Consider the following 12693-nt stretch of genomic DNA (forward strand, 5'->3'; position numbering starts at 1 on the left):
AGCAGCTAAACAGAACCGCCACACAAATCAATGTAACACAAATCAAGGAACACTGTGGCTTTGCTTTGCACAACCATATTTGTAAAAATAATCTATAATATCATAGTGTGAGGTTTTTCCAAAGGTAAGGTGCAGGACACCAGGCACATGCTGCAACTGTGTCATGCACTGACAGCAAAGCCTAACGATGCGTGATCAAAATGTTTCCGAGTTGTTCAATGCCAGGCATACCAGAAATGGTGCTTGACTATAAATTTTATTAACAGTCAAGAGTGTGAACTGCATTTCAAAAAGATCTCCCCAAGAAGAGTATACTCCGTGCCTATAAATTTTCTACTAAAAGGCAAAATATGGTCCAAGATAAAAATTGTCAAAAATAAGTTTTTAGCATAGAATTATGAATTGAACCATTTAATTAGTGTTTCTTTGAATTTGTTCTGCAGTTTCAAAAATATGTGTATTTGCTAAAAATTTCAGTTATAAAATCGATTCCTTTTCTGGAATAATTTGTCTTAAGCAAAAAAAGTTATGACTGCTCTGCACTGTCTTCACTTCACTGCACTGCACACAACAGCATGCACAGAACTGGCGATACAGTGTCTGAGCTCTTTCGGTTATGGACTGAATATGGCACGTGGGCCCTCAGCAAGGCAATCCATTATGTTAGCTGCAGATAGGGTCATGCATTCTCTATAATGTATTGTTACTGGGTGCACATTGTATTTGGATGTACTGCACACTTAAGATATCTGGGTTCAGCATGTGACACAAGTACTGTTTGTTCTCCAAACAGCATTAAATATTTCAAACAGAGGTCTTGATCCTGCTGAGCAGAAAATATGATGCAACTTCTAAACCACTACGTGCAAGGCAGTGTTTATATGGATGTCAGACTTCTTTCTATAGAATCGCGCATGCTTTGAGTGGTCAAAGTTGCAATATCAGCTTGTCCAGACGCAAATGTACTAAGCCAAACTGGCTCAGATCTGAAAGGGCACATTTTATCAGAGGGACACTTCACCACTTTGAACACTCACCACCCTCTTATATTCTTGCTGGGCTCACCTTCTACTCACAGATTCATCAGCTTCAACTGGCTAAGTACCCGTAACATTAATAGCCCGACTGTAAACATGACACCCTGCCACGACTTGACGCTCTCACCACACAGGAAAGCCACCGCGGCATTGTACTGTCAGTTCTGTGTGAAGCATCACATGCAGTGTAATGAGAAACATTACACGGACCACACATCCACACATTGGGGGTGTGCAAACAGTGACTTTTCACACCAAGTCGAATCCGAATCGAATAGCATCAATACTTCTTTTTGGGCGAATTGGTACATCTTGAAACTTCGGGTAACAGCGCAAAACAGACGACCACAAGAAGGAAGACACGTACGTGCAAGCGCTGTATGTCAGCGCTTGTGTGTACGTGTCTCCCTTCTTGTGGTCGTCTGTTTTGCGCTGTTACCCAAAGAATCGAATAGCGCCAGAGCGAATTGAACCGAATAGTTTTAGAATAGTTTGTGAATTGAACAGTCGTTATCACAATTAATGTAAAACGGTGTTCACATTCTAGTATTTTTAAAGTTATTATGAAGCGGTTATTAAATGCAGAAATGGAGCACTATCTTCACATACACAGGACTCTGCAGAGTGCAAATCATCGCTGTATAGCCTGTAAAGTATGGCTACCTAAGCGGCGTAGCCTGCTCTAATATGCAAGTTCTTATGCTTTGCCTATACTATGCCCGCGGGGGTGAGAATTGACCATACCTTTGCTCCAATTTGGGCATAGCTGACGTTTTGATATACTTGAAAAGCATTAATAAAATATTCGCTTTATGAATAGTGACTATTTGATTCGATTCATCATTTGAAAGTTGCGAATATTAGCACACCACTAACTACAATTAAGGTGAAACAAAACATTTTCCTACCAAAGTCTTTCGGCATCATGCTTTCATACGGCTACACAAGCCATCTTCAGGCACTGAAAAATGAAAGGTGAAATCGGTTTTACAATATTGTAAAATGTAGCATTTCTCAAATTTTTAGAAGGCCTTTTTTCTCTTAAATTAAAAGGGAAACCATACGACCTATATCCTTTATGTTTGTATATACTATGTAATAATAGTTACGTGTCCATGTTCCGTTTATGTTGCTTCACAGATACTTTCAAATTTGAGAAAAAGCACTCCGCATGAAAATGTAGCCTTTACCAGTTGGTCTTTGGTAGATATTTCTGGTAAACTGTTAGGTTCTGTTAAAAACAAAATTCAGTTGCATGCTTTTGAATGGCGTGCCCACCATATCTATTTGGTCAAGAAAAAAAAGTGAAATATACAACCCGCTTCGATCTCGTGAAATTTCTGACATGACCGGGCATGAATCAATGTTAGCATGAGTAGGCGTCAGTGACATCATAAGAGCGAATGTGAAAAAGTGCAAACGGTTGCAAATCTATGATGATGAGTACCTATAGGCTCAAATGAATGGACCTTTTTTCAATTCAGCTGTGCGCATGCGCATGCCCCAGCTGCACTCCATGCCGCGCCGCCATTATCACAGGGCAGGTGTGCGAAGTGAGTGCGTGAACCCTTGCATGATCCGCGGCAATTTCCTGAGCTTGAGTTGCTGATCAATAATTTTTCTCGTGTTCTGGGTAAGAATATTGGTTAAAGGAAACACTTAGCTGTTTGTGGGAAAGACTGCAAGCACTTTTGTCGATGAAAAAGACTCTGTGAACTAACGCTCGAGCGATAGGCGCAGCGTTTGCGACAAATCTCATGCAGGCACATTCTGTACCGTCGATTGCACAAACCGGCGTGGAATGGTGAACATTGTACTGGAGTGGAGCGCACGATCAAATTTAAAACAAAATAAATACCCCATGTTATCACTGAGTTATCACGCAATTCTTTCTGAGTGAAGTAAGCCTGCGTTCTGGTAACAGCATGATGATGTTGGCGCTGTGATTATTGCACTTCTCGTCTTACGACCGACTCGGAAGTCACGGCGATGTTTTAATCTACGGGTATGTATACCGCACGAATTTTACCATTGGCTTAAGAACGTGCTACCGCATGCAGGCGGAAATAGCTGTACGGTTACATGGGGCCAAACGAAAAGAAGAATCTCGCCACACAGCCGATCAGATGCATCGTGCGAGGCCAAAGCGACACACCCACGGTGCCGCATTATACAAAACTCGCGAGTCTTACTTTTTGCAGGCAAATGAAGCTTTACGCACCTGACAAAACGACATGTTGCGTCCACTTACATTCTGCTTACCCCCCACCCCGTACTGTGTTGCGTCCACTTAGTCCCCAGTACCATGCCATATACGATACACATCTCGATATAAAACAACACTTGCCCTGCAGTACACTCGCAGTAAGTGTGCAAAAGTTTTGCATGTTGTTTGCTCATCATGGTGAGCTGCTTTCATGCCCGCTCTTGAGGGCAAGCACGTACGCAGGTGCATGCGTCTGTTGACCGCCTCCTTCAAGTCGAGCCACTCAAAACGACGGTCGAGTTTATCCTGAAGAAAGTCCTGCCGCGGCGCGTTTGACGCTCACACATGCCTTCGCCAGTTGAGTCAAAGTACTGACCAAGCTGCTAATGAACAACAGCCGGCGCATCTCTCAAATCTTGGTTAGAAATGGCCTGCACATCGCATAAGCATGCTGCCATTGCATCGGTAAATGTAAAATGTGTTATTGCTACATGTGAGCAAATACATGCGCGCTAGAGCAGGACAATGAGAAGCTACTTAAGCAACACAAGCGACAGAAGAAAAAAAAGCAGGGACAGCCGTCGCAAGAGACTGCTTGGTCAAACGCTACCATGCTTTGCGTAGAGGCGAGAAGCGGTGGGAGCGTGTGTGTCTTGCCCGTCAAATTTAGTTGAAGTGGCGGCCGCTAGACGGGTCGCTTACTGGAAAAAGGTCCATTTGTAAGGTAGTGGCAGTGAGTAAGCACTGCTGAGCATGGACGAATATCAGTGAGTGTGAAGTACTGCACAACTAGAAAAAATTGGTGGTTGAAACTGAACAGTGCTGTACAAAAAATGTACTCTTACCATGCTCCTGTGACAAAGGTGCCATAGAGGCCATGGCAGTTATAATTCCTGTAAAAATTACACAATAAGATGAACACAGCCATGGAAGTGCAATTTGAAGTCATAGAAAGCCACACACAAATGTCTTCATGCACAAATAGGCACTACATTGTGTCCACTGCAGAGCTCACTTCCTTTGCAAAGAGATGCAATGCTCTTGTAAGGCCTTCAACAAAAGCCTTAAGTATAAACCGCATGCACGCCATCTTGCACGCGACAGCGACAAGTGACGTGACGGAGATGGCTGTCGCGTTCACTCGTCGCCTACAAGTCGTACCACACGCGAGCGATGACTTTGAGCGCTGTCTCCCCGGTGTTGCTGGTATGAGGGCAGCAAATACGCGCCGTAACTGGTGTGACGCATGCTCTATTAGTTTAACTTGATGTGTTTACTGTAAAGAGCACCATAAATATTTCTTAAGGTCTTGCACTAGGTTCTTATCTTTGTGCGTATCAAAATTTAGTCATTCGCTTGTTCCGTGCGACAATCGGTTGTACTTGACTGATGTACATCCTGTTCTGGCTTCGCGCTATAGGCTAGTCGCTCATAGCTAGTCGCTCCGGGCGACGAATTGTAGATTTCCAGAACCGAGCGGTCAAGCGACAAGAACGAGTGATCAGTTTGCGCGACGGCTTGTTCCGTCGCTCGTCGCCGTCGCGCTCAAAATCGCTCGCCTGCGGTTTGGGCTTGGGTAAAAAATGCTACCATGTAGCGCCATTTGTTTATATAAAGCACAGCCACATGACACAAATCAGTAACAACATATAAATCTAAAATCTTGTCAACTTTCAGTTGCCATACCTTTGGTGCTCTTCTTGCCCTTTTCTAAGGACAGCTTTCTGAGCCTTTTCGACGTGTGCAGAACCATTTCTTCAGTTTCTGCATTGCATTTAACAAGCATTACAAAGCATTACAAAGCTGACACTGCCGACAGGCAGCAATGTTAGGTGATAAACATTCAAGTGTCATAATAACAAATCAGGCCGGAATATCAGTTTCTCTGGTCTCCCCCTGGCATTACTCTCGTTTCATCGTTTCATGAATGCAAAGCATTTGCAAGCGTGGCTCCCACGTCCACTACACTACAGATACCCGTTCATGCAGTAGACAGGTTCTCATGCGGCATATGTCATTCCATCAGACTAAATATGGAGCCACTGAACATTTACGCCCAAAATTATGTGTCCAAAACCAAAATTCTGCTGCTAACTGCCAAAAGCACACATTTGCGCCGATGGCACCTCCTGCGAAGCAGTGTCTACCTTGAGCGTCCGCGGCAGTGCGTGCTGCACCCCCTCCCCATTTCATAAGGCCGACCCTTCCAGACATATCGCAGACTGCCCGAGACTCTAATCAAAGGAGAGATACGTCTCGAGCAGCCAGGCCTAAACCCCAAAGTCAAGCTACGAGATTGCGCCGGCCATTTGCTTACTGCACAATGAGCGGGACAAAGCACATGCCGGTGAAGATTAAATCGTTCGAAATGTTAGTCGTATAAACATTTAAGGTGTGCTTATTAACGAATGAGTGGAACTTACCAGCCATGTTCAGCACTCTGTCGCATCGCCGTTCCACCACACGTCGTAGAGGACAATTGGATCGAAATCCACGACATTCTCTGGGTTAAAGTTTTGCACTGCGGTGTGCCTGACAACCGCAGTGGTCATGTCCACTTCATATTCAACGAATACAAGCATCTCGAGCTTAACACAGTGCAACGCAGTCGTTCTCGCTTAGATGAAAGCTGTGGCTATCGCCGTGGACTCTATGGATGCGGATTGGCATGCGACTTCGACCGAACCACTGCTTCACCCAAACCAAACCAAAACAGAAAAGAAAAATACTACTAAAGCAATGCCGTACAACAGTAGTGGGTGGAAGCATAGAGGAAGGAAAAAAACCATTTTTTCAGGTTTTTTCCTTCCTCCATGGGTGGAAGGCACAAAGTTGTACAGTTGTACAGAAGATTAATGATAAGAAATGTTGAGAACTGCATTAGGCTTAAGCATTCTTAAAATGACATCCCAACTCATGAGAGTAATTATGAATTTGACATCGATCGTTTGTGTGTTTTGTATACGTGGTCAATGAACACGATTGTTGGCGTTCATTCATTTTGCCCACCGCGTCATGTAGAGTGGAATGATCAGATTTCTCTGAGCGCAATAAAAACATTTTCATCGCACGAAAACTCGCACAACACAGACACAGATGCACATGCGCGCGGGCCGCGATTTTGTAGCGATTCCGCCTCCGATGATGTTGTTTTTCGCACTTTTCGCGCTTTGTCAGGAGTCAGAGCGACGCCCCGCCCGCGTTATCAAAGCGATCAGGGCCGCGATTTTGTATCAAGGCATTATGACTTATTCTACTCTAGTATTATCATCCACCGCTCACGGCCGGCTGATCCCGTTGATAATGCGAGCGGACCGTCGCTCCGACCACTGAAAAAGCGCGATAAGCGCGTAAAGACATTATTACATTAAAGGCATCACTACAAAATACCGGCCTAGCCGGCCATGAGCGGATGATAAGAGAGGCATATGATCGAGCGGAAGGCATCGCTATAAAATCGTGGCCCTGCAGTAATCAAAAAGAGTTTTGGAGCGAGCGTTTGCGTTGGAACTTCTCTGCCTGGGCATGCACGTTAGGTTCCTCGCTCTGTCATGCATTGTCAAGCAGCTGACCGCGTCTATTAGCCCGGAATATATATATATATATATATATACGAAGGCAAAGAGCGCGCGGCCAATGCGGCTTACAGAAAAAAAAAAACAACAAAACATGCTTTTCATGCCGCAGCAATGCAGCACACGCATCGTTAACGTAGGAGCTCATCAATTTACCTATATGCACATGGATATTGTTACTTCAGGTCTTACGTGGGCACAACTACAAGGACTTCTCATTTTATTAAATGCTCTGTTTGGGGAGAAAGTTGTGCCATGCACTACATATGCTGTGAGGAGGCTGCTGAAAAACAGAAAAGCACTGAGGATCCATCTATACTGCCAGCCCTGTCACCAATATCTGGGAAGACACAATGATGCCAAAGACGAAGACACCATCAATTGTGCTTCTTGCGGCGATGAGAAGCTGCCACATTTAATTATTGCTGCAAGTTTTTATAGCGATAGCAATTATATGGACACTCAAAAGCAGATTTCTGCCGTCGCCGTCGCCGTCGCCGTGAGGTTCCGTATGACGTCAATGGAGATGAAATCGTCGCCGCGCGCCGCCGAACGCTGTATGTGCGAGTGACAGGGCGCGAGGGACGCGCTCTTTCACGGGGAGTGAACGCACGGTGGAGAACAAACGCGCGTTCTGCGCCGTGCTTCCTTAAGGGCTGCAGAAGTAGGCGTCTCTTTCCTCCTTTACAATCACCATATATGTAGAGCAAACGCGCCTTCTTCTCACGCACGAAAGGCCGCGGGGGGGGGGGGGGGGAGAGGGAAGGGAGGCGACGTTTAGCTGCTGCCACCCAGTGCCTATTATATCAGAGGCTCCGGCACAGTCACCAACGCCGCACGGCATTTTGAGCGAACGCGGGCAAAACGCCGACGGCGTCGACAACAGTTCAGCGCGTTGCCGGTGCTGCTGCATGTCCAAGTTTATACAGCTGATAAAGCTAATATCATTACTCCGTATAGCTCTCTACAAATTTGCTATCGCAATTGATGCTTCGCCTTTCAGGTGAAACTGCGACAACTTTTTTCTGATATTCAACATTAAAAAGCAGCTTCTGTTACTGCTAAAACAAGTTGGCAGTACCTTGCTTTCTAAGTTGCAGAAGATTGCATCTGCTCCTCATGTGTCAGGTGTTTTTGCTGACATCACGAATGCATTCTCTACCGCAGTGTTAGAAAGCAGAGGAACACGACATGGAGCGACATCACTTTGACCATGAACACAGATGGAGCACCTGTGTTTGATACGAGCACAAACTCCATATGGCCAATTCAAGTGATGATTAATGAACTTCCAGTTTTAACTCTGTGGCAAAATGTGCTAGCTTCAGGTGTGTGGTATTCAAATGCTCTCCCTGAAGCAGTTTGTCGAAGAGATTAACAGCGTTGGAAAGCTAGTGTGGTCACACACTGGAAGAACTGTTCAGTCAGCAGTACACGTTGTCTGTTGTGTTGACTCCCCAGCAAGTGCAGCTATCCTAAACAGGAAGCAGTATAATGGGTACTTTGGATGCAGCTGGTGCTTGGAGCAAGGTATGCTTATAGATGGTAAGTCAGCTCAGTTAAACAGCATTTAGCCATTAATTGTAATGTCAATTGTCAAGTCTATGAGAGAAGGAATGTGGGCTCTTTGCTTATGCATTCTGGTATTATTTGAATGTGATGTGCACACACTAAAGCACAGGCTGTCAAAAAAGCTTTGTCTCATGTTTCTCTGATCCGTGTTTTAGTGTATGTGCTGCAGATTTAAAGAATACCAAATAACTTGTCAAACCTATTTACTGGATTTTACATACACTGGAAAGTTTGTAGTGATTAACAATTAAAGCTATCCACTTACTGCTTTTTGTTTTAATTGTTTGGTGCATCAGCAGTTTTGGTTGACCATGCCTGATGTATTTTTATATTGACTGCATACTTTCCACACTATTTCATGATGCAATTATGTCATCACTTTCAGTGGCCTGCCGTTTAATTGTTTTAACATTTGTTGCAAATCTGACAAAATATGTAATACCTTAATGATATCGTGTTTGGCATTGGCAGACAGCAGCCAATGATCATAGTTAAGTGGTGTGCCTGGAGGTAACGACACAGATTTGTGCAGAAAGTGCCCCTAGCTAGCAGCTGATACTGTAGAAGAAGCGCAGAATTAGCTTTTGCACTTTCCAGTTTGGCCGGCTGCTGTTTTTCCGAATCTAGGAAACTGCAATACAAAGCTGAAAACCAGGAAAACTATTTGAAGCACTATTATTATGGCAGTTTAGCTCACGCGCATCACTTTTTAGTGCAATTTTTTCTATCGCTGAAAAACTTGCAAGGACAGTTTCTGCTGTATGGTGGGAAGGGAAAAAATGAAAACAGTGATTTTATTGTCGCCATGAGGTGAATGATGTTGATAAAGACGTGTAAATTCAGGATACAGTACACACAGCTGCATTGCACTAACTTGTTTTCCATTCTTCTTGGAATTTGACAGTTTGCATTTCTTTTACCATTCAGATGTGTGGTTTCTAAGTAGCATTAAGTCCGTGACACGCCAAGGTGACCGGCAGTTGGCACATCATGAAGCTGGGCGAGAACAGTCTGGCGCAGATGCGAAGGGACAACTAAGAGTCGGTCAGGGCCGTCAGGGCTCATGTTACAGCGGTACAATATATCATCGTGGAGTTCAAACATTCGAAGGGAAGGATCGGGCGTCCGTTGAAATCAGCCGGTGAGTAACGTCTTTTAAGAAGTCGTCCCGCCGTCGTTCCGCTCCGATATTGTCAGAAGCACTCAAAGAGAGGACGGTGACAGGAATGGCGGCCATAGAAACGTCAGGTGGGTCGACAGGATGGCGCGACAAGCAGTCAGCATCTTGGTGTAACCGGCCGGTCTTGTATACAACTGAGTAGGTGTATTCTTGAAGGCGCAGAGCCCAGCGGCCAAGGCGCCCAGAAGGATCTTTCAGGGAAGAAAACCAACACAAAGCATGGTGGTCAGTGATGACTGTGAACTGCCGGCCGTACAAATAGCGGCGGAATTTTCCCACTGCCCAAACGAGAGCCAGACACTAGAGCTCAGTAATAGAATATTTGCGCTCAGCATGGCAAAGAAGGCGGCTGGCGTGAGCAATAACACGTTCTTGGCCTGGTTGTTTCTGGGCTAGAATAGCTCCAATGCCGTGGCCGCTGGCATCAGTACGGACTTCTGTTGGAGCTGATGCATCAAAGTGAGCTAGAATGGGAGGGGAAGTATACAGCCGGATCAGCTCAGTGAAAGCACGAGCTTGCGCACGGCCCCAAATGAAGGCAGCGTCTTTCTTGAGGAGCTGAGTAAGAGGGCGTGCAACGTCCGCAAAATTGCGGGCAAACCGACGACAGTAGGAGCAGAGGCCCATGAAGCTGCGAACGTCCTTGGCGCACGTTGGCACGGGAAAGTCTTTCACTTCCCGGATTTTATCTTGATCAGGACGTACACCAGAAGAATCGACGAGATGTCCAAGCACAGAAATTTCACGACGACCGAAGTGGCACTTGGAAGAATTGAGTTGTAGCCCCGCCCGACGAAAAACAGATAGGACCGTCGATAGGCGTTCGAGGTGCGTCGCAAAAGTCGGGAAAAAAACGATCACATCGTCCAAGTAACAGAGGCAGATGGAACACTTGAAGCCGTGTAGGAGGGCATCCATCATTCGTTCAAATGGGGCCGGGGCATTACATAACCCTAAAGGCTTCACTTTGAACTGATAAAGGCCGTCGGGAGTAATAAAAGCCGTTTTCTCACGGTCCATGTCATCGACGGCAATTTGCCAGTACCCGGAGCGAAGGTCTATGGACGAAAAATATTGTGCTCCATGGAGGCAATCCAGGGCATGGTCATTGCGTGGTAGCGGATAGACGTCCTTCTTGGTTACCTTGTTTAGGTGCCGATAATCTACGCAAAATCGCCAACTGTTGTCCTTTTTCTTAACTAGTACAACAGAGGATGCCCATGGGCTGCAAGAAGGTTCAATGATGTTACGAGAAAGCATCTGATCAACTTCGTGTTGGATGATGTCTCGCGCGGTAGGAGAGAGTCTAGAGCACTGCACGGGCCCGGGCCGGGCCGGGCCGTCCGAAGCGTTTGTCGGCGGGCTCGGGCTTGAGGCCACGGGCCCGGGCCGGGCTCGGGCTTGAAGCCACGGGCCCGGGCCAGACTCCGGCCCGCTCATTGAAGGGCCTAAGTAGGCCTTCGAGCACACGCGACCGTTATGCATTGCATGATTCAATGCATTCAGTGCCAAGCTGAAGTGACACGTGCAAGGTGACTGTCAGCATCATCATCAGCCTATATTTATGTCCACTGCAGGACGAAGGCCTCTCCCTGCGATCTCCAATTAACCCTGTCTTGCGCTAGCTGATTCCAATTTGCGCCTCCGAATTTCCTAACTTCATCACCCCACCTAGTTTTCTGCCGTCCTGGACTGCGCTTCCCTTCTCTTGGTATCCATTCTGTAGCTCTAATGGTCCATCGGTTATCAATCCTACGCATTACATGGCCTGCCCAGCTCCATTTTTTCCGCTTAATGTCAACTAGAATATCGGTTATCCCGTTTGTTCTCAGATCCACACCGCTCTCTTGACTGTATATCTTATCAGATGACTATCTTATCAAAGAAAATAGTAAAACAGATGAAGTTCTCATTTTTAACAGCGGAACAGTTTCAGCCGGGCCTAATGTGTCCGCTGAATCCAAAAATGTGGGCCGATCCTGGCAGCAGTGCAGAAAGGGTCCAAGCGCAATGGCCCATACACCTGTGAACTAGCGAAGCTGAGCCTGGATAAGTCTAGCTAAGAATGGAAGGGACTAAATGCCTAGCGATAGGGAATTGATAGCCAATCAATAGCTAGTCGATAATCGATCAATAATCAATAAATTCTCGAAAATGCTGGGGATGACTTGGTAGTGCTTAGCCTAGCCCAAATACGCGGCCAATACTTTACGATAGCCAATCGACAGCCAATCAATAGCTATTCGATAATGGATCAATAATGAATAAATTCGGATAACCTTGTAGTGCTTAGCCTATCCCAAATATGTGGCCAATATCTTGCAATAGAAAATAAATAGCCAATCAATAGCTAATCAATAATCAATCAATAATAAATAAATTCCGGAAAATTCTGGGGGTGACTTGGTAGTACTTAGTCTAGCCCAAAAGCCAGGACTAGCTAGGTGCCCATCATCTCCGCTGTCACTTTAGCATTGCGCCGCCAGTGCAAGCTACGCAAATTTTTTTTTTCTTTTCCGCAAAAACGAACATTGTTACCGCGTAAGGAAAAATAAATTATACAAATAACCACTCCTCAAACCATGTCCATGTTACCGCTTTTGCGATCGCACTATTACTAGTGTCGATAATATGGCATTATATTAGCGCTAAGGCCAGTTACTTTTGTGCTTCATGCATAAAACAGCGTTTTCTTCAAAAAGTGAACTGGAACGCCCATGCATTTTGTCGGACACTTTGAAAATTAATATCCCGAAACTGGTTCAGTCCTGAGAATTCGTTCCAAGTGGATACGCCTTGTGAACACAGCGGCTATAATTCGTAGATTGAAATATGTGCCGTAAAATAATGAATTAAAAAGTTAATTCGCGTAATTATGGTAAATGTTCAATTAGGCGTTTTAACCATCCATTAGGCCATCCATGCCAGAATAGCTTGGAACTACATAAAACAATTAGCCTCCTTAGAGCGTCGTCGCATTAATGAGAACACAAGAAATCCTGATATATGGATCAATTCCTAACTTCAGAACACGCTATAAGCATCAGTCGTTAATACACTACCTACCATTCACTTTGAACAGATATCAAAAATGGCGGTAATTTCAGTAAGAAAGAACTCAGC

General features: G+C 45.3%; 1 long non-coding RNA gene across 1 annotated transcript; it reads right to left on the reverse strand.

The window, feature by feature from the left end:
* Positions 1 to 3851: 3851 nt before the first annotated feature.
* On the reverse strand, positions 3852 to 5882 carry LOC125945382 (uncharacterized). Its single transcript, XR_007466864.1, has 3 exons — positions 5667 to 5882; positions 4930 to 5007; positions 3852 to 4136 (listed from the first exon to the last, which is right to left on the reverse strand). It is a non-coding gene; the product is annotated as an uncharacterized LOC125945382 (long non-coding RNA).
* Between the last annotated feature and the right edge of the window lie 6811 nt (positions 5883 to 12693).

Source organism: Dermacentor silvarum, chromosome 5, assembly GCF_013339745.2.
Source record: "Dermacentor silvarum isolate Dsil-2018 chromosome 5, BIME_Dsil_1.4, whole genome shotgun sequence".
NCBI lineage: Eukaryota > Metazoa > Arthropoda > Arachnida > Ixodida > Ixodidae > Dermacentor > Dermacentor silvarum.